At 40.6% G+C, this 22,043-nt stretch overlaps 1 pseudogene; it reads right to left on the reverse strand.

Annotated features, from left to right (window-relative positions):
* Positions 1-3,795: 3,795 nt before the first annotated feature.
* Positions 3,796-17,270, reverse strand: LOC101971311 (biogenesis of lysosome-related organelles complex 1 subunit 5-like; annotated as a pseudogene).
* Positions 17,271-22,043: the final 4,773 nt, after the last annotated feature.

Here is a 22,043-nt window from a genome sequence, read left to right on the forward strand (position 1 = left end):
ATATGAAAAAAACATAAAACCTATCTATCCCCCTCCTTATGAATTTATAGAAAAGAACTAAAAGCAACATACTACAGTGATACATACATACTAATGTAAACAGCAAGACAATTCACAATAATTGAGCTATGAAAGCAGTTCAAGTGTCCATCAACAGAAATGAATAAAGAAAATGTCCTGTCTATACACAAAGGAGTTTCAATCAGCCAGAAAGAAAAATAAAATTATATCAGTTTCTGGTAAGTGGATGAAACTGAAGAACATTATGCTAAGGGACTCAGGAAATAAAGTATCAAATGTTTTCTCTCTCATATGGAAGCTAAAAAGAGAAGATAAAAAGAGGATCTCATAAAAGCAATAAGGAGATCAACAGAATAAAGCATAGAGTATAAAAAGTTCTTGAGAGTATAATTATGCAAAACACCAAAACAGGAATAAAAAAATGATTATTTGTAAATTTATTATTATTATTTATAAATTATGTATAAATTATTATTTATAAAATTATGTATAAATTTTTTGATAGATCATCAGAAATAAATTTTCTAAAATGGGAATTAAATAAATTTAAATTAATTAACACATCTCAATGTCTAAAGGTCAAATATGTCTTGTTCTGCATAGAGTATATTAAAGAAGAAAAATTATTGAAAATTACTGTAATTAGCCAACTGTGATTCACAGTGTTTCTACAATTTTTGAAGTTATCCCTCTAGTTACTTGAGGTTAATTAAATTGCAAGAAATTTTCTATTAAAGATAGAATGAAATAGACTTTTTAAAAGAAGGGTCACCATTGTATTTTGCCAAAACTTAAATTTTCCAACTAACACAGGAAAGAAAATATTTTTTAAAAATGAAAGCATTTTAAACATTAAAACACCTCTATCATTGAAAGGAAAATAATAGATGTCTCTCTACATGTTTCAATTTTTGTGCATGATGCATTTTATAAAATAATTTTTCACTTTTTCTGCTAATAATTGATACTCACAGGCTAAACTGATAATCTTTCCAGTAGTAAATATTGTACTCATTGTATTAAGCAAATATTGAGAATGTCTTTAATTTTTTTTATTTAGAGTCTGCACAGGAATCCCACTGGTAACTTTTCTTATTAAAACACTTTAATCTTTTACTTACATACCCAGGCATCCCTTTACAAAATGTGATAAAAATATTCCAATAATCTTTGCAAATATATTCTTTGATCATGGGTATCTTTACTGGAAGAAGCTTATCTACATTATTAATTATTCAATGTAATTAAATTAAAACCATATACACTTTCAATTTCAAATTGTATTGCTTCATAATTAACCCATATGGAGGATAAGGTAATTAAGTTTTCAGGAAACAATTTCAGTGCAAAAAGTTAAATATCAATTAATATGCATATTAAATTGCCAGTAGTGTTTTAAAAACATAATTTGTTCTCAATCTTTCAGAGCAGTAGAAATTTCATCAATGTTGCCTCAATTCACAAGTAAAACACAGAATGAATTTAATTACAACAATCATTAAGAGTATAATTATGATTCTATGTAACACTTCTTAATTGAGTCTTCCATCTTAATTTTTAAGTTATAACCACAAACATCTTGAAATATATTGATTTTTCTAAATATAAAATAATGCTTTTAAATCTATTATTTAGGGGGATATGTAGGATGTACATCTCATTCGTCAGAAAAAAATCAGTCTGTGGTGTCTGAATAGTATAGACAGTTTATAGTACAACCAGTGATATTAATAAAAACCCAGAATAGTCTGTCTCCTAAAGGACAGACTGCTAACAAATTTACTCATGTTCCCCTTAAATATAATATAATATAAAATATGCTTTCTAAAGTCAATAGCAATGTAGACAAAACTAACAACTGCAATATCTCCCCTCTTTAAAGTTCCTATGAAAACTTATATTGGCATTAGCTATCTTGACAAACATGCTTTCCATATATTATAAAGTCCATTATTGACTTATATATGGATTAAGAGTAGTGTTTACTTTTAGTCTAAGGTAAAATTGATTGCATTTCAAACCATTTTTAGTTTCTATGTAGTTGATAAAGTTATTTTTATATGTTTTTAATGTAGCATGACAAATGAAAAACAAAAGAAAAAAGTGGTTATTCTAATAGTTGGTTATTAGAATTGTTGAGAAATATTTATTATGATGATTTTAATATGTTTTAATATAAATAGTTCACTGTGAAAACAACATTTTCTGGATTGAGAATATAAATATAACTTTCAATTTTAAAGATATATAGAGGATAAAAATCACTGAATACTAACAGAGAAAAATTCAATACACATTCATTGCTGGATATTCGAAGTTTCCATGTGGTTCTATACTAAAATAATTTATCAAATTTTGGTGTAGAGTGGTTTATAACATCTAGGAAAAAACTGGTAATTGCTCAATGTAGAGTTTCCAAAGCAATTTTTCTATTTTATATTATTTTTTTCCATCTTCGCTATTAATTTTAATCACATTTTCAACATGCAGCCAAGAATGAAGTTTGACAGTAAGCCATAAGTTTACACAGTTGAGCACTGTCAATTTTCTGCAGTGACAATAGTGAGATAAGATGAGAGAGTTAGATATTCTCTTTCTTGTACCTTTCTTGACTGAAAAGCAATGAAAACTACTACAAAGATTTGGCCATACTTCAAATTCAATTTTTCATAAATCTCTTGAAATTATTGCATTTACTTTTGCTTGGTGTATGGCAAACAAAATCAACTTAGTTCTTCAATTCAATTGTTAAATGCAGAATTTTAAGAATTACAGTGATGACAAATTGGTACACGTTTTATCATAATACACCTGCTTATGAGAGCAGATGTGAACATTAAAAAGGATTTACATTTAACACAGATCATTTGCCATGTGGAAAAACACTTCTGGTTCATTTAGGGCCAGGATGCTTATATGGTTCCAGAGGGACTCCTTGGCAGAACTTGCTGATTACTCTTTAAACAGTTGAACATGTATAGATGTTATTTATGTTATAAAGCTTATCCACAGAAAAACAGACACAAAAATGAGTTAAATTCTATGGGCAAGATTGTGGTTCATGGAAAAGGGCTAAAAGCCAAAATATATTTTTGGTAAGCTTTTCCTTCTAAGCATGTTTCAAAACATGAAAATACTAAGAGCTGGAAGGCCACAAAGCGTAACACACAATTTTTGTCTCCATGGAAATGCAGGGCACTCTGCTGCACTGCAAAATCTAATCTTTCCCAACAGGCAGTGCCAGCACCACCATGGCCATCATTGTCATAGTGGAGACAATGCTTTGATCATTCTCTCTTTTAAATGTGATCTTTGTTCCAAGGACAGCTGTTTGTTTACATTACTCATGGAATGATACTTTATGCATCCTTATGTCTCTCACAGCCAGGGAAGCTTTGGGAGGCAGCTGTGCTACCTGCCTTTTAAGCTACAGTAATTAACATCAACCCTGTATGAGAATGAGTTGAATGATACTTCTAAGAAATCTGTAGTCATAGTTCTCTCAGCTAATGATCAGAAAACAAATCAACTTCTGACAAAGAGTAAATTCATCCCATTTTCCCCTTCTTCTTCCCCATTCAAATGATCATATTTAGGCACTGGAAACAGGAATGGCATAGCATTCTTCTTCTATTGGCCATTCAGTCAGGTTCCAGCTACAGTTTCTCTGTGTGCCACTGGAGAGTGCCACTGAAGGTATTGCTAAGCTTGAAGCAGAGGCTTAATTTTGGTGGGAGTATTTTGTGGAGGAATCAATGTCTTTTTCTTCATTTGTCAATGTTGTGATTCAATTTCTGAAAAAGTTGAGAATTTTGCTAGTCCCTTCTCCATGTCAGCATATTGCTCTTTAAGTCTCTCCATGGCTCTTCTGTATTCTTCATCCACCTCAGCCTGAAAGCAGATTTTTTTTCATGAAATCCTCCCACTGAAGTTGATGCTGTTTCTCAGTAGCTATTAAGTGGTCATGATATATCTTTATTCATTCCTATTCCCTCTGCTGAAGTCTACAAATGGAGTCATAAGCTTCTTGCAATCTCTGGAGAACTTCGTTCAAGTTTTCCTGCATCATTTCTCTGCATTTGGGAAGAGTATGTTCATTTGTTTTATGGATCATATTCTTCCAATTTTCAAGAACTCACATTTCTCAAAGACCACGTTTTTCTTCAAATTATTTTACAAAATAACGAGTTTCACCTTGAATAACTGGTCTGTGATTCAAAAGCTTTGAATGAATTTCTCCAAGATCCTTGATAATGAGGTGTGCTGAGCCCGCAGTCCCCAGTGAGTCCCTTTTCTTGCCCCTGCCGCTGGGGACAACCTCACAACAACCAACAGGGTCTCTGTTCCTCCTTCACTCATCCCGACTGGCCACTATTTTAGATTCTTAAGAAAAAAATGCTTTTTCATGGTCAGATTGTAGAGTGACATCAATTACTTGGAGCACAGAATTTGTTTTCTGAATATTAGTTAGGTGACCAAAACTTTCCAGAGCAAAGAATATTAGAAAAGTTTAGGAGATTCACAGAGAAAACAGTTTTGTGGCCTGGTTTGGGTGGTAACTTTAGAAATACAAAAAAAAAAGTGGTAGGGAACACATATTTGAAACCATCTTTGAGTGCTACTTAGTAATCATTGAAGAAATTATATAATATAATGGTTCCTAGGTTGCCCTTACCAGCATGCTGTGTCCCCCCATAAACATGTAAGAAAAAAGTCCTGGCTTTCTGTGCCCTCAGGGAGTAGGAAGATAGGTAAGCAATGTGCACCAAGTGGAAGGCCTCTGGGAGCTTCTGTCTACCCAGGAAGAAAGAATCCTAAGGAAACCTCAAATTGACTAAGAAAAAACACCAAATAATTATGTATCAGTCCCTAAATGACTAAATTATTTCTGGACTATCAAGGCTGGATTTTCTGTCAAGAGTAGCAATGGGTGTTCCTTAGCAGAAACAAACAAAGAGAAAAAAGAAATAGTTTTATTTTTTCCTACTCTGCTTTTCATTAGCCAAACATCCAGGCTCATTGCAAAAATAATCAATACTGTGGGATTCTGGATAAATGATTGCACAGAAGAAGTGAGGAGGCTGAGTAGCATAGGCTTTCAGGTACCACAGTTCAGCGACAGTGCCTTCTGTATAGAGGAAGAGCTGCTGGAAAGGCCTGGGAGACAGAGAGGACTAAAGCACTCTTATAGGACAGCTACCTATATTTTAATTTTAAACTTTCTTTGTCATTTGCTGATGACATGTCCTCTATTCTTAGTTACATCCTCATATTTTAGTCTCACACCCTTGCCTTTTTATAATTTAAAAAATGGGAAAGAATCAAAGCAGTGCCAGTTAGCACAACACATTGCAAAAATATAACACTATGCTTAGAGTGAAATATCAAAATAGCAATTGAAATTCTAGGGGAGTTTAGGGCAAGAGATATCCTAAAGTTAACCCAACTTAAAAAATGTCCACCAAGACACAGGGATAGATATGGACATATCACTAATTTGAGTAAAAATCTATAATGAGCTATGGAGATTGTTTTTGGAAATATCAATTTTGGGCTTCACCCAAGTAGAAAAAAATCTATATTGTCATAAAACAATGAGAACCATTCAAGGGAGCATGGGTAGCCCTGGGAGGAAATTCAGAGAAGAGAAAAGACCAATATCTTCAGCTGATGCTTACCTAGACAGTCCCTTAGCTTTTTTTCAATTCACTTTCATCACATGGAAAATAAAATAATTATACTATCAACAAACTAATATTATTATATATCTAACAATTTATTTTAAATATTAAATGATAAGACAGTTGATTTATGGGTGTCAATTTTGTATCTTGATACTTTCCTGAATTGATTTGTGAGTTTGTCAGAGAGTGAAGCTTAAACACAGCAGCCTGGCCTACACATCCCTTTTTTGTTGGACCTGGGGGACAAGGATTATGACTCATACTTCTACCTAAGTTTATGGAGCACCAGAGCAATGTGTGCAAGGACCCCAGAATAGGGCACAAAGGGTGGAATATCAGAATTGTACACAACTCTTAAGAATTTGTGTCCCCAGAGGGCCAATGTTCTCATGTTTTGAACATATTTTCTATTCTCAGTATATTTATATTTTTTTGGGTGCCTGTGTGGTTTTTCAGTTTATGTTGGTAATTTTGCTGCTTAAAGGCCCCCCAGGCATAGTGTTGAAGTGCTATGTACTGTGCAAAAGCACAATCAAGCTTCCATGTCCCTCCAAAAGGAAACATATATGTTAGAGAAGCCTCATTTGCACACAAGTTGCAGGATGTTGTCCTTGATTTCAGTATGAATGAGTCAACAATCTGTATTAAGTAAGGAATATTTAAACAGAAACAAGTGTAAAATTAGTTTTGTATCAATTGATTGACAAAAATGTGACCAGAGAATCTCAGGAACCTGACCCTATGTTTCCCCAGCAGCAACAGTTCCTACTACCTAACTCGGGATTCAGTGCAACATTGTGCAAAGTAATGTAATTAATTCCAAAACCTGGAATCCACTGTATGTGTATATGTGACCAAAAATGGAAATCTTCCCTTACAAGTAGTTCAAGTAGGAGCCCCCAGGGGCACTTTCTTCCACCTTTCACTGATGTTTGCTTTTTAATAATCCCTGTGCTTGGCAGGTTACTTTCTAAATTTTCTAGAGACAGTCAACAAAATCACCATTGTCCAGGACCAGACAGCAAATCTTTCCTGCAAGGTGGCAGGAAACCCACCTCCCAACATGTGGTGGCTGAAGAATGATGCCCCCGTCATGGAAAAGCCAAGGCAGATCATCATCTGAAAGATGGAATATGGCTCTCAACTGCAAATCCAAGACCTGGACACAAGAGAAACTGGCTACTACCAGTGTGTGGCCACCGATGGGTTAAAGATAATTACCACCATTGAAGTCCTCATTGAAGTCTTCAGTGAGTCAATGAATCATGAATCAACATGTTGGACAGCAAAACATGTTGATTCATGGATAGGAATGCTCACAGCCACCAAACAAAAGATTGGTTCGATATTTGAAAATGAAATACACAAATCAACATGAAAGGAATCCAATAAAACCATTCCCCAACGCTTTTCCCATTGAGCACAGCCCTGGCTTAACATATTACACATTTACTAGTAATAACAGAAAATAGATACAGATGGAGTGGTGTGTAAACATGGAGCCTAGAAAAGAATCCCAGAAACACAAAGTGAACTGTATCATTCAGTGGAAAGGCCACATTTCAGCAGGTCAGGTGTCCATGGGGTGGCTGGCTACACTGCAGATGGCCAGGTGAGTGTTGGACTGTGTCACACGGGTCTCAGCTCACTTGCTGGAGTCTGTGCCAAGATTTTGTAAAAGTGCGTGCACCTCCCTTCCTCATGCACACCTGGCCTAATTGGGGCAAGAGAGCAGAGTGCTTGTCACATGAGGTAATGGAATTGAATGGCAAGAAAGAATGCATTCCTTTAGTCCCAGTTGGGAGAAGTTCCCAGGCTATGGATGCCCTAGGCCTGCCTTCCAGGTCTACACCATTGCCAGCTACAATTAGTAAAACAGACTTTGTGTGTGAAGTTTAGATGAGGAGAGATAAGGGACTGCAGCAACTCCTGAAATAGCCTTCAAAATATTCACATAAACAGATACATCCCTTATTTTTTGTTCATGTTTTTGTTGTTTTAATGATTTTTGAAATCATTGGCGTGTCCTCATGAGCTGAACAGAATCCAAGGCCTGAAGACAAGTGGCCACAAAAGAACTGCATGACTAGAAAGCAGTTGTATTCTGGATCATGCAGTATTAATAACCTTGTTTTTTGCTTTATCCTTTTAGGTCCAAATCACAGCCTAAATCATAATTTTCAGTAAGTATCTGTTTTCCTCAAACCATTTTCTGATACTCTGTTTCAATTATGTAAAAATCTAGGTTTTAAATCAAACAGACTCCTGTCTTTGCTGAAATTGGTAAAATTTGGCTGGGCATTACTCAAGGATGGCAATGTGCTTGTTTAAGTTTGTGAAACTTTCACATTTTCCATGTTTCCATGTAAAGGAAAAATGTCACAAAAATAAAAAAAAAATGTTAATTGCTTTCAGGGATATTGACCTTTCAGGACAACTGAATGGAGTATAAACATACACACCAGATTGTCAGGACCTGCAGGAGCAGCCTGGTATACAAGTATGTTTGCAAACATGGAGGTAGTTCTTCACTGTGAAATTCCAGCCCCACCCATCTGCAGTTTGTAATTCTAATTTTATTTATTTTTTGCAGTGGTGGGGATACATCGCAGGGCCTTTCACATAGCAGGCATCTCTATTACTAAGCTACATGCCCAGCCACTGCACATGGAGTATATAAAGATTAGGGCACTCCCTACTGTCAGGGTCTCAAGCCACCTTATAAATGAAAAGGATGAGACACACAGCCAGGCACTCATCCCCCTAGCCAGCTGCTGGCTTAATTTGGCTTGGGAACTTGGGCCTCTTTTATTCCAGCACAATGGCTGACCCAGTGCCACTGGATTAGGAGGTTCTCATCTGAACTGAAAATGCTGTCATTAGGTACAGGGAGAATTACTAATTTCATTGTCAGTGTTTGAGACAAGGAAGGACTAAGTTCCCTTTGTTTCCCACACAGCCACCTTGGATAGCTATGGCTTCACATTCAGCTTTTCTGAGCAGTGTCATGAACACTGTGTTGTCAATGAACTGCTCAGTCTTTGCTGGTTTCTGTTTCCCTGAGGCCTCCACAGGGTGGTGTGCTGTGGGGCCATGTTGGGAGTGTGGGTAGCCTACTTGAGAAGGTCTCTGTTGAAATATAGTGCTGAAGCAAATCCTTAGTGATCAATCCTACCTAGGATGACTAGGCAGAGAAGTTGCATCAATCACATACTGATGGGCTTTGGGGAAAGCATAGGTCCTTCAGAAGTTATTATTTTTTCTCTAATTTATGTCTTTACACTAATATATTTTATAATGACTATATTTTATTTATTATTATATTATAAACATATAGTAGGGAGTGGGGATGTAGCTCAGTGGTACAGCACTTACCTAGCACATGTGAGGCTGTAGGTGCAATCCCTAGCATTGCAAAAACAAATAAAAATAACAAATCCTATTATAAATATATACTCTTACAATATATATGTAATTGTAACAATATATAATTTAAAAATATGTAAATATTTTACTTAGAATTATAAAGCTAATTTATTATATAAATGTGAAATATTTTAATATATATGCTACATTATACATTTATATAATTAAATATTTGTATGAAATACTTCATACCATTTTTATGATAATTTCCTTCTCATTTTAAATTTTGGGTTAAATCAGCACATTCATGTAAATAATTTGGGCACTTGTAGTATGGCAAAAGCTTCTTCCCTTGTCAAATTGAACCAGACCAATGTTTGTGTGTTGGGGGGATATTGTATGTAAGTGTACCTGGAGAAATATATCTTCTCATTTATTTATGATTTAGTAAATAAATGATATACTTAGTTAGCAGTTTGTATTTAGATATCTTTCCATGTCTGTGTATTTTAAATTTCCCTGGTAATCTCTTTTCTTCTTTCTGAACTTGTGCATACAGCATGTGACTATTCCCGTAGTGATTGGCATTTCTAATGGACCCATTGATAGTGCTACACTGATTTCCCTGGCCATGTGCCTTGGGACCTAAGGATAAATTTCTCTAGGACAGATTCTGAAGAGTAAAACATACTAAGGCACACTGTACATCTTTTTTTTAAAAAAAATTTATTCTTTTAGGACACAATATCTTTAATTAATTAATTAATTAATTATGTGTTCCTGAGGATTGAACCCAGGGCCTTAATTATGCTAGGCAAGTGCTCTACCACTAAGCCACAAACCGAGCCCACACTGTTCATCTTTTTATGTGGTAGTCTTTATCCACAGATTTGCTTTTGAAGGTTTCATTGCACTCAGTCAGCTACAGTCTGAAAATATGAAATTAAAGATACCAGAAATAATTTATAAGTTTTAAGATATGTGCCATTATGTATAGCATGGTAAAATCTCATAATGTTCTGCTCCATCACCTAGAGTATGAATAATCCCTCTGTCCAGTATACCCATACTATATATGCTACACACCCATTAGTCACTTTAGTTAGCCATTTTGATTATTGGATTGAGTGTCATGGTGTCACAGTGCTTATGTTCAAGTAACACTTATTTTACTTAGTAAGAGCCCCATGGCACAAGAGAAATGTTATTGGCAATTCAGATTTTCCAAAGAGACGTGTGTCTTTTTAAAGTCAGTTTTGAAATATAAACAATGCAAGAAACCACATTCACATAAATGTAATTATAGTATGTTGTTATGTTTGTTCTTTTTATTATTAGTTATTATTGTTAAACTTTTCCTGTGCCCATTTATAAATAAACTTTATTATAGTATGTGTATAAAGGAAAAAACAGAATATATAGTTTATGGTGCTATTGGTGGTTTCATGTATCAAATGAGGATGTGTACATAGTATATGTATGTCCATGATTTTAAAATAAATTCCTAGACCTTTTCCTAAAGCCCTTGCACCACTGTGTAATATACCACCTATAACATCAGGGTTCTGGTCACTGCACGTATTCGCCAATATTTGAGGTGGTCTGTCCTTATAAGTTTAACTATTCTCTGGATGTATTTCTCACAGATAAGGGGAGACTACTTTAATTAATACAGACAACAACTGTTCACAGGTTACTTTCCTGCCATGTCCTAAGAACACATGGCTCTCTTTATCTTCCATAAGTTGATTTCCAAATTCATTAATTTTGCCACTTTGAAGGATGAAATAATGTTATCAAACCTGCTTTATTCTCCATTCCTTCATTACTGGTGAGACTGAGCCTGTGAATGAGAAATTCCTATCACTGGTAGCTTCCATTTATCATTTACCTCCTTGTATTCTCTGTCCATTTTCCCTTAATGTTTTTTCTTAATGATTTTAAATAATTATCCCTGTCTTATTTCTAAGTCATATAGAAATTAAATTATTTTGTTATTTATAAATATTTTTTCTTATTCTACCTCATTAAAAGAATGCCTCAATTTCCTTGAAATATTCTGATGGTGGTTTGGTTGGAATTATAATGAATATTATTTAATTTGGTGAAAACTGAAATTTAAATTGAATTTTCCTATAAAGAACCACTTCATGGTTTAAGGCATTGTGATTTTCCTAACAATATTTTATGAGACATTTTAAATATATGAAAACAGAAGGAATTTTATAGAGAACATCCATGCACCTGCCAGACATGTTCTAAGATTTACATTTTCCTCTGCTATCTTTTTCATTTCTCTTTCTCACCTATTCCTCCATTCTTTCCATCAGTCCATCTTATTTCTCATTCATTTCACAATATGTTACAATTATTTTACAGTTACCCTGAAATAGTTCAGGATATATATTATTAAGGAGTTTTATATTTGTTTCCTATTCCCATTTCTTGTTGTTTAGTTCAAGTTTACATACAATGTAATGTACAGTTTTCAATACCACCAATGAGAGCTAACAGGAAAACAATCCTCTGAAGTAAACAACTATCCCAGCAGAGCATTGGCATGCTAGAAAGTTCAGCCAGAGGATTTCCTAGTCACTTCTCTCTCCATGCACCCACCGTACTGTTTATTTTTTTCTTCATGGATGAGTTTTACCTGTTCTAGAACTTCACAGAAATGAACTCTTGCAGCCTGTAGCTGTGTAAGCCTGCTTCCTTCACTTAGCATGATGTTTTTGAGATTCATCTACATTGTAAGTGTGCAACAGGTTATTGCTGTTCATTTCCAAGTAGTTTCCATCTTCTAAACTTACCAGTGGGTTTATTCAACCTCCCATGGATGAACACCTAAGCACATTACAGTCTTTGGCTATGTAAATACAACTGGTATGGATATTCTCATACAAGATTTTTGTGAGCATGTGTTTTCATTTTTGCTAATGTTACCTAGGCATAGAATTATTGGGATATGTGCATGATTTTTAAAGAAATTCTTAGACCTTTATCTAAAGTCCTCATGCCACATTCTGTGGTTTTACCAATAGCATTGAAAGCTCTAGTCACTGCATATATTTGGTGACATTTGGGGTGGTCAGTCTCTTTAAGTTTAGCTACTCTTTTGTATAGTGGTCCAACTGATATTTTATATTGTTCTAGCATCTTGTAAAAGTAATATTTATTAGTAATTTTTGATGTTCAAATTCAGGTCAGACATCCCTAATGTGAAAATCCAAAATCTGAAATAAGATCCAAAACTCCTCGAGCCTCATGTTAGTACTCAAATAGTTTCAGAATTTGGAGCATTTTTGACTTTCAAATTAGATAAGCTCAACCTATGAAGTCTAGGTAAACATTCCAAAATACAAAAAAATCTCTCAAAGTATGGAATACTTCAGTGGTAAGCACTTTGAATAAAGGATCTCAACATGTAAGTGTATTTAAGACAATATAGTTACTTCTGAACACCATTCTGGCTGCATCTCTCTGCCCCAAATCTGTCATTGGGCTTTTTAAAGGTTTTATTGCTTTCTGAGTTTTGTTGTATTATTTTTTTAAAATTGTTCTAATTAGTTATACATGACAGTAAAATATATTTTGACACATTATACATAAATGGAGTACAATTTCTCATTCCTCTGGCTATACATGGTACAATTCCTTTTAATACTTTTTGCTTTGAATTCATTTTTGAATAAATAACTATACCTACTTTCCTTTCATTTGCATTTGCCAGGAATTCATTTTACTATCTTGTCCTACTTAAAAAATAGCTAAAAAAATCATATTTTACATCCTGTTATATGTAGGTCTCTGTTTAGTAGCATGTAACTAGATAATTTTTGGATGTTGGAGAGGAGTAATTTTCAAGGTAAAATTCCACATAAGATGTGCTCATTTTATCTAATACTCAGTGTTCAAATCTGTACACCAGTGCTGCTTTTAAGTACACATTCACTACCTGTAGACACAGGTTAGCTCTTATCACTAATACAGACCACCTCACAGTGGACCTCTGCCCCGTGTCCTCCTGTTCCTGAGGGTAAGCATCAACTCAGGACAGATTTCTGGGGTGGAATTGCAGGTGGCCACCTCCCTTCTCCCCAGGAAGAGCCAGATTGCCCTCCATAGAGGCTGAGGGACTCAAGAGTCCTGCAGCAATGAGTGAGTTATCATTTCCCATTACTCTTTATAGAGCATGATTTTATCAGAACTTAAAATTTTTGCCAGTGTCCTAGGCCAAATGATAATTTTATGTTAGATTTCCCTAGTTAATCATGAGGTTGAACCTCATCTATTTGGTTTAATAGGCACTGAATTGTCTGTTCACACAACACATGTTCTCATGATTTGTAGATTCTCTGTTTGCAAAGTCACTTACTCACTATGGTTTATTTAGAAACTCAAAATCAACAATTAGGGTGTTTTTCTAGTTATTCATTGATATGCACAGAGTGGTGAAAATTTGAGTCAAAACAACAGACTTTCCAAGCTCAGGTTACAGAGCAACACTTCTTGTTTTAGTTCTCAGATTATAAATGAGTTTTACTTTTGTGGACTATTTAGTGTCATATTTTTTATATATTTTTATGCTTTTTTGTTGGTGATTTCCCAGGCTAAAGTAGCTCCCAGTCATGGAGCAAAACTGCTGTCTAGCCTTCCAAAGCCTGAGAAGGCTGGGATGTATCTTTGAAGAAATATGTGTGTTCTACAATCTTTGTTCAGACATGAACTATAATGCTGTTGGCTGTGACTTCAATGCTAACAAATCAATTATATATATATATATATAATATAAAATATTATATATCATATAATATATGTATTGACAGGTGGAGGAAAATGTTGTGACAGAGACTTGTAAAAAACTAACTCTGTACACCCACTATGAATGGTGGCTCCATTTCTGCTAATTCAATGTTTGTAATGACTTTATAGAAAGTTACTACCAGAAATAACCAAAATAGACTGTCATGCCCATTTTTTTCCTTTAGGATATTTGTTTTCTTGTTATTTCTTTGTAAGAATTTTAGAATGTTATCCAGATATAATCCTTTACATAGTTTTGCTTTATCTATAATTGAAATTTTATGCTGATAAATGCTAGTATCTTTTTGTAATATTTCTCTATATAAATAACCTAATACCTTGGCACCATTTAATGATGATATCATCTATATTATTAAATTTAACATCACTTTTGTTAAAGGTGAAATTTCTATAGTGAGAGTCTGCCTATAGGTTCTCTGTTTTGTTTTGTTCTGTTTTTAACTATAGCTTATGATCTTGGACTGATATTTCAACATTCTGATATTTAATATGTGTTGCAACCGGTAGGAGAAAATACCTCACCTACTGCTAAGGGCTATATTGTTCCCTATGCCAAGTTTATTATGTTGAAGTCCTATCCAAATGTGTCTTTCCTATTATAAACAGCATTAGAGCCCCGATGGTATAGAATCTCCTTACAAAAGAGAAAGGGTCATCAAATCTCCCCTGCCAACACCTATCATGTGAGGACTTGGCAAGAAGGCAGCCATTCCTAAGGCAGAAAGAGAGCCTCTACCAGAATCAAATGGACAGCACCTTGGACTTTCACCATCCAGAAGTATGAGAAATAAATTTGCATTGTTTCAGCCCTCCCGTCTGTGGTATTTGTTATGTCAGTGAGATTATAAAAAATACACCTGCCTTATTACTCTACCATTTTTCTAAAATTTATGGACTGTTATTTGCCTTTCACTTTTCTGGCTAAATGGCAGGCTTTTCAATTCTTTCTTCTCTGCTATTTGATCCTGATTAGGCTAAAGGGAACATCCGGCCATATCCAAGCCACCACCTCTGTTTTAGTCAGCTTTTGCCTTTCAAGAACAATGCAGAGAAGAAGGATATGTTGGCTCTCAGTTTCAGAGGTTCAGTTCACAGATGGCAGCTCCACAGCTCTGGGCCCAAGGAGAGGCAAAACATCATGGCAGAAAGGTGTGGCGACCAGGAAGCAGGGAGATCAAATTTAAACCCAAAAGCACACCCCAGTGACATACACCCTCTAGCAGGACCCCCGTTCACAGTTGCTGCACAGCTAGTCCCCTTCAGTGGTTTTCAAGCTGTCTTGGTCTCTGCCCTCGGCACATCACGTGTGTTGAACGACAGTCATGAGGACTTTTCATGGTCTATGTCTTTTCCTCTCCTTTTGAATTTCATATTAACTAAGAAGAAGAGCATGGTGTTAAGAAATTGCTTCATACCCCAAAGAAGACCTTCTGAGCTCTGCTTTCTTTTCCTGTACAGCACACAGAAGCATGTGCTTGACCTATACTCAGGACCAACATCGCCAAGTGGAAACTTAGTATTATAATCTTCCCAAAACAAAATCCAGAGGCGACCTTTGCCAGCGGCATGCTTGTATTATGAAGAAACCTGTCAAAGTACTTGCTCACAGGGCAGCCGCACCAGGCTGGGCCACCCCTGTCCTCCAGGAAGTGACACAGTGGAGAGGCAGACCCCAAGCAAGTATACAGAAAGGCAGTGCGATTCTGAATAGGAAGAGCAGCCTGAGGAAACCCTCAGAGAAACGGGTCCCCGGTGGAAGGCCACTCACAGGATGGCTCGGGAATCAGTCTTTGAGGAGATAGTACCAAGCAGAACCTCAGCAAATCTCAGGATGCACAGGTGAGCTCCACAGCTCTCTGTGTGAGAAGCAGCTCAGCCTGGCAGAGGCTAGGGAACATCACGGCCTGGAAACAGGCAGCATCATAAACAAGAAAAACATAATAATACCCAGTAAGGCGTGATTCTAGGATATGACACAGCAAAACAATAGAAACCAGATTTAAAATGAAAACTCAGGACATGACTTCTCCTGTTGGCTTTAGTGGTAGAATGCCAGGTCTCCAACCAATTGACTGAGCTAATGCAGAGACTGATGCAAATCAATAATTTTGTATTCAAATCATTTCCATCTAGTTCACAGGACTTGAAGCATTGGTTGGCAAAAGCAAGAAGAGTGTGATGTATTTCTGCCAAAAGACATGTTTGGTTCTCACAGCCCAACACCGCAGCAGCAATATCATCATCATCATCATCATGAACAGCATCATCATCACATCAAGAAATATCATTATCATCATTATCAACAATGTCATCATTAACACCACCATCATCAAAACATCATCCTCATCCTTAACATCACCCATTGCCACCATCACCATCAATGTCACCATCATCAACACCACCATCACCATTATCATCACCATCAACACCACCACCATCATCATCACCATCATCAACACTACCACCATCATCACCATCATCAAAACCATCAACACTATCACCATCACCATCACAACATCATCCTTATCAATAAGATTACTCACCACCACCATTATCACCATCACCATCAACTTCACCACCACCAACACCACCAACACCATCATCACCACCATCACCATCAACATCATCATCAACATCAAAACATCATCAGTGACATCACCCACCACTATCATCACCATCAACACCACCATCATCCTCACTATCATCATCAGTCTCATCAACATCAGCAGCATCAGAGGCAAAAAAAAAAATAGTATGAATCCACCAAAACAACAAAAAGATATACACATAACTAGAATTGACTTTGCCATTTTTAAAAGTTATGTACACATTCATCTATTTCTAATCTTGTCAAAATAAACCTAAATTAAGATAATAACTCCTTTTAAGCCAAATTACTTGAGATATATTTAAAAATGCAATTATGACACCAACCACATGATCCATGAAAGAAAAAAAAAGAAGGTGCAATTCACTAAGGTTAAAACTGTTCTGTAAAAATAATCTTAAGAACAGGAAAAGGTAAGCTAACACTAGGGAAAAATGTTTGCAAGGCACTTATACTATCAGTATCCAAAATATACAAAGAATATTCAAAAGTTAGCAATAAGAAACATAACAACTAGTTAAAAAGTGGCCAAAAAGACTGAACAGACACCTCACTTGAACAAATGGCAAATGGGCATAAAAATAGATGCTAATCAGCGTATTCCAACAGAGAATGCAAATCAGAAGAGCAATGAGCGACTGCTGCAGCCTCCAGAACGGAGGCTGAGGACTCTCACAGTGGGAGGCTGGAAGCAGCATCTGACCAACAGCACGTAACTCATGCTGAGGGGATGCAGAAGGGGCAGCCACCTCGGAGAAGCCTGGCATCGTGTCGACCTCAGTCACACTTACGAGTGGTTCAGAACTCCTGTCCCTGGTGTTTGCCTAGTGAAAAGCATATCTGCACGGAAACTCGCACGTGAAGGCGTTCAGCAGCTCCATCCGTGACTGGAGGTTTGCGGCCAGGGAGTCACTGTGTTTCGAGTCCCAATGGCGGACGCACAGCATTTGCCAACCCACAGGGCTCCCCCCCCCCCGCACAGAGCCCTCCAGTAAGCTACTCTCCAGTAGAACACTGTCCCACCCGATTCAGCACATTCAGGGGGTAGAAACCGTGGCAGGCATGAGTGGGGATACCCAGCAGCCACGTTGTCCACTTGACTTTTCTTTAAACCTAAAAAATCAAGCTTATTGTCTAAAACTAAACAGTACAATTGTGAGGCCAAAAACCCTATGAATTTACATTAAACATCAGAATGTTGACATCAGAGCCAGCACTTCAAAGTACCGCCGCTTTTCAGCACTTTGATAGCCTGCCTCAGGATCCACAGAGGACCCAGCCTGGTCGACGCTGGGCTCACAGGCCAGTCCAAGGATGTTGCTGTCCGCTGGCACAGCTTCCCCTGGCTGACTTCTGGCATGCTTCGCACTCTGTGCACATGGCCCTTTCTGCCCCTAAGGCTGTGGGAAGTGGACAAGCTGCAGCTTCAGGTGAAACCCGCTGTCCTTCACAGCCTGCAGGGCTGGGCCATGAGGGGCCCCTTCCTCCACCTGGAAAGAAGTCTCAGTGGCTGAGCCCGGCTGGGCAGTGGGTTGGCCGGCCAACCACACTGCCCCTCTCCACAGAAAAGGGAAGGAGCCTTTGGGATGACTCCTCTGGACACCTGCCCTGCCCTTTCCCACTGCCCCTTACACCCGTCCCCAGCTGAGTTCGAGTCCCACCACATGGCGCTCCATGCCCTTCCTGCACACGAGCTCCCTCCTTCCCCAAAGGCCAACTGCAATCCGAACCCCACTGCTATGGGAACTGACCCTCACCTCTCCTCCCTCCTGGGGTGAGGACCCGGGTGAGCCCTGGGTACTGGCACTGTTCTTATTCTCCTTTCTCACTGTCCCTCTTGCAGGGAGGGTGACACAGGCTCCTGCCTGATATGACCCTCCTCCCTAACTCCATCACCAGCTCGTGTGCTTGAGAACCTGGCTGTGGCCCCAGCCCCTGTGCCAGGGTCTCTTCCAGCCCCCATGGGCTCAAGCAAAGCACCCTCGGCCAGGCCAAGTGTGTGACCTTGCCGGGAGTGACGCATGTTCCTCGCAGGTGCCTGGGGCTCAGGGCTCCTCTCCTTCCAAGCGCTCCTCACACTCAAAGTGCTATCAGAAGTTTGCAGGTCCAGCTCCTCCTGACTCCATGCTCTAACTTACAATCTGGGGTTTAAGATGCTGTGACAGCCACACACCTTCCGTTCACCCATCTTTCATCTCGTACTGCTACTGCTGCCAGCACTGGGATCACCAGGCTACACGGCTGGCACTTTAGGGGGCTGCCACACCTGATGCTCAGCAGATCAAGTGTACCAGAAGAGGTGCCACTCAGGATGTCCTCAACTTTTGGGTGTGCCAGGCCCCAGGACAGGTTGTCCTGGATGGCAGGGGAGGCGAGATGCTTCCTGACCTGCACAGGGAGCTCCTGTGTCCACGTTGGTCTTGTGGGACTCACTGAATGGGCTCGGGGAGAAAGACACTGCCCCAAGCACAGGGCCCTAATTCAACAGGCAAGTGCTTTGTCAGAAAGGAGAAATGGCCCGATGAGGACGCTCATGGATTCACGGGCAGCAGTGAGCCCTGTGCACAGGTGGTGCACTTAGGTCCAAGGTCGGGTGACACGGTCTGGGGAAGCATGTACATGTACGGTTTATAGGACAGATAGTGAGGCACCACATCTCCTGCCTTCTCACTGAAGGGCTCAGGGAAGGGGGCAGAGTAAGGTGACAGAGTGAGATGCGTGTCCCCTAGCTCCTCACAGAAGGACAGTATTGCAAAGGTGTCCAGCACCTTGGGAGCAAGACATCTGCTCTTCAGTCTGCTCTTTCCTCTCCTTCCCTGTACACATGCACACACACACACACGTGCACACATGCACAGACATGCATGCACCTGCCTTTCCATGGTGGCACTTGTTGGTAAAGGCTAAGGAAGAAGAGCCCACTTCACCCACAGATCCAACATGGACCTCGTCCACCTCACATCTGACTGTTGGTCCCGTGGCTCCCTCTGAACATTCTCCTCTCCCCATTTGGTAGCTGCAAAGCATCCTCCAGCTCCTTAGGAACGGCTCAGCTCTAACTTCTGTGAGAAGCTTGGTTCTGGACTTCTCTTTGGCTGCACTTGCTCACTCATCATTTTTCTATTTAATACACAAATAGTCCCTGAGCAGGAGTAGAGGTCTAGACTTGCCGCCAGGCCCCAGGGACATAAGGGTGAGCAAGAGCGGGTCTTTCCCCCACCCCTTGCAGCAGAGAGCCCCCAGCGGGAGGGCAGCTGCTGCCTCCCAGCTCCCCCAGCCATGGGCAGCGGCTCGGATGGGATCCAGACTAGCCAGCTGTGCTGTAGGCTCTCAAGGAGGTCAACACAACAGGGCTTCAAGCTTCGGCTGGACCTGGGAGTCTGGGGGCAAGAGCTGCCCTGTCACAAGCTGCAGGCCCGATGGCACAACTTGCCTGTGGGTCAGGACAGCGCTGGCCTCGGGCTGCTCGGAGAGCCTCCTATGCTAGTGCTTCTAGGAAGAGAACTTCATCACGACTGTTCCACACAGAGAGAACGCCGTGGTATGAAAATGCCTCTATGTGCTTGCCTCTCCTACAAGTAGGGTCTCCAGGGTGGAGACCAGGCCTCTTAGAGCATCACCGATGACCACAGCAGCCATTTCCTGTATTCCTTGTGCAGTTCCAACACGCTGCCCTCACGTTGCCTCCTCAGCTCAGGAGACAGACAGGTGTGGGAGGGCGGAAGTGCCGTAGGTTCCTTTCCCACATGGAGCAGAGACCTCAGTGACTGTGGGCTCTGCCCACGGGGAGGGGCAGAAGGAGTGCCAGCTCCTTCCCTGGCTGGGTCGGCTCCTCTGCTCCCCCCACCTCCTGCCTGGCATTGGGGCTGGCAGGAGCGTAGGGAGCTCTCACCATGTCCCTGGCATGACTGAGCTGCCAGGGAACCCTGAGCACAGCGTTCCTAAGTGAGTTCCTTCCCCCAGGGGAGGCAGGACATTGTCCTCAATGCCCTGCCTCCCCGGGGGGACAAAGTCCTTAGGACACTGTGGAAGTGAGCACAGAGCACTGCCCAGCACAGAGACCACCTGGAGGCCAGTTCTCCCTGTGCTTCCCCATCTGTGCCAAGGGCACCGATGCTGGCCACGGCCAGTGCTCTCTGCCTTGCCCTTGGAGGCCGCAGCACTCCCAGGCCAGCCATGACAGCAGTGTGGCTCCCCCAGGCCAGCCCTGCGAGTGCTGCAGAGGCTCCCTGGGCCTCTGCCCTCTGGTGACAGGCTCTCTGTGTGCACAGCCAGCCTGGGGCGAGGTGCTGAGGCTGCAGTTTGAAGGCCATTCTCATAACTTTTGAGAGAACTGGCAGGTCGAAAATGAGCCGATAGTTCAGATAGATTGTCAGGCAATAAGGAAAGTCGTTAGACAGGGAATGTCTGCAGCTGCCTTAAACTGAGCAGGACCTGCCAGGTGTCCAGGGGAGTTAGCCACTGCTGAAGCAGGTCTGTCTTCCTCACGTCCTGAAGGCCACGCGGGCCAGGAGGGCAACCAGAGGTCAGCAGCCCCAGCCCCGTGGTTGCTACTCTCTCCTGCGCGGGGCGCCCAAGTCAAGCTGGGAAGGCAGCGGCCCTCCTGTTCTGAGAGCCAGCATCGACAGGGACCAGCAGCTGGCTCGGCAGCTCCAGCCACAGACCAACTGGGGAAGCGGCAAGTCAGAAAGCAGGGACAAGAGCAGGCTCCAGGCTGTTTAGAAACCATGAGTCCACAAAGCACAGCTGCAGTCAGGTTCGTCCACAAGGGCAGCAGCAGTCCCCAGTGCCCAGGAAGGGAGGAGGAGCTGCCCCAGGAAGCTGGGACATGGCCGCCTCCCACACCCAGACCTGCCTCCAGCTCCTGGGTCCTAGGAGAGCCTCACAGGCAGGGCACGGCCACATGCTCGCACACCCCCCCAACACTGCAAGCAATAGGGCGCCCCCCCCATGCTGTGGGAGCCATGAGACACTGTTCAGGACTCAGAAACCACCACAAACACTGACCGGTGACACAGACTTTTGTGCTGACAGATGATGTGGCCCCTGAGAAGACACACATGGCTGACAAAGGCAGACCCAGCAGCTAAGGTCTTGCTCCCACACTGGGTTCGTCCACTCCTCAAGGCTGGTCAGAGGCCCCTTCTGCATGAAGCTTCACCTGCCCACCAGGCCACCTTCATGCAATTTATGGAGCTACACTGAGCGTAGTGCCCTCACCACATGTTTCCTAGTAGCTGGCTGCCCAGGTGGCCTCCCGGTGACCATGAGCTGGCACATCTCACTCACGGCACCCCTGTGCCTGGCACAGTGTGCCCATCGTCTGAGGCTGTAGGGGAGTGCTGACCTGGCCTCTGCATTCCAGGGAGGCTGAGGGTGCCCAGGGATTCCCATGTCCACTGGGCTCAGCAGTGGGTGGGAGGGTGGGAGCACCAGGAGGGTCTTCACAGCTGCCAGACAGCAGGAGCCGCGCAGGGTCCATGGGACAGGGTACCTCTTCGATGGCCACAGCAACAAAGCTGAAACTGCAGAGCAGCGTC

This window comes from Ictidomys tridecemlineatus, unplaced genomic scaffold, assembly GCF_052094955.1.
Source record: "Ictidomys tridecemlineatus isolate mIctTri1 unplaced genomic scaffold, mIctTri1.hap1 Scaffold_36, whole genome shotgun sequence".
Lineage (NCBI taxonomy): Eukaryota > Metazoa > Chordata > Mammalia > Rodentia > Sciuridae > Ictidomys > Ictidomys tridecemlineatus.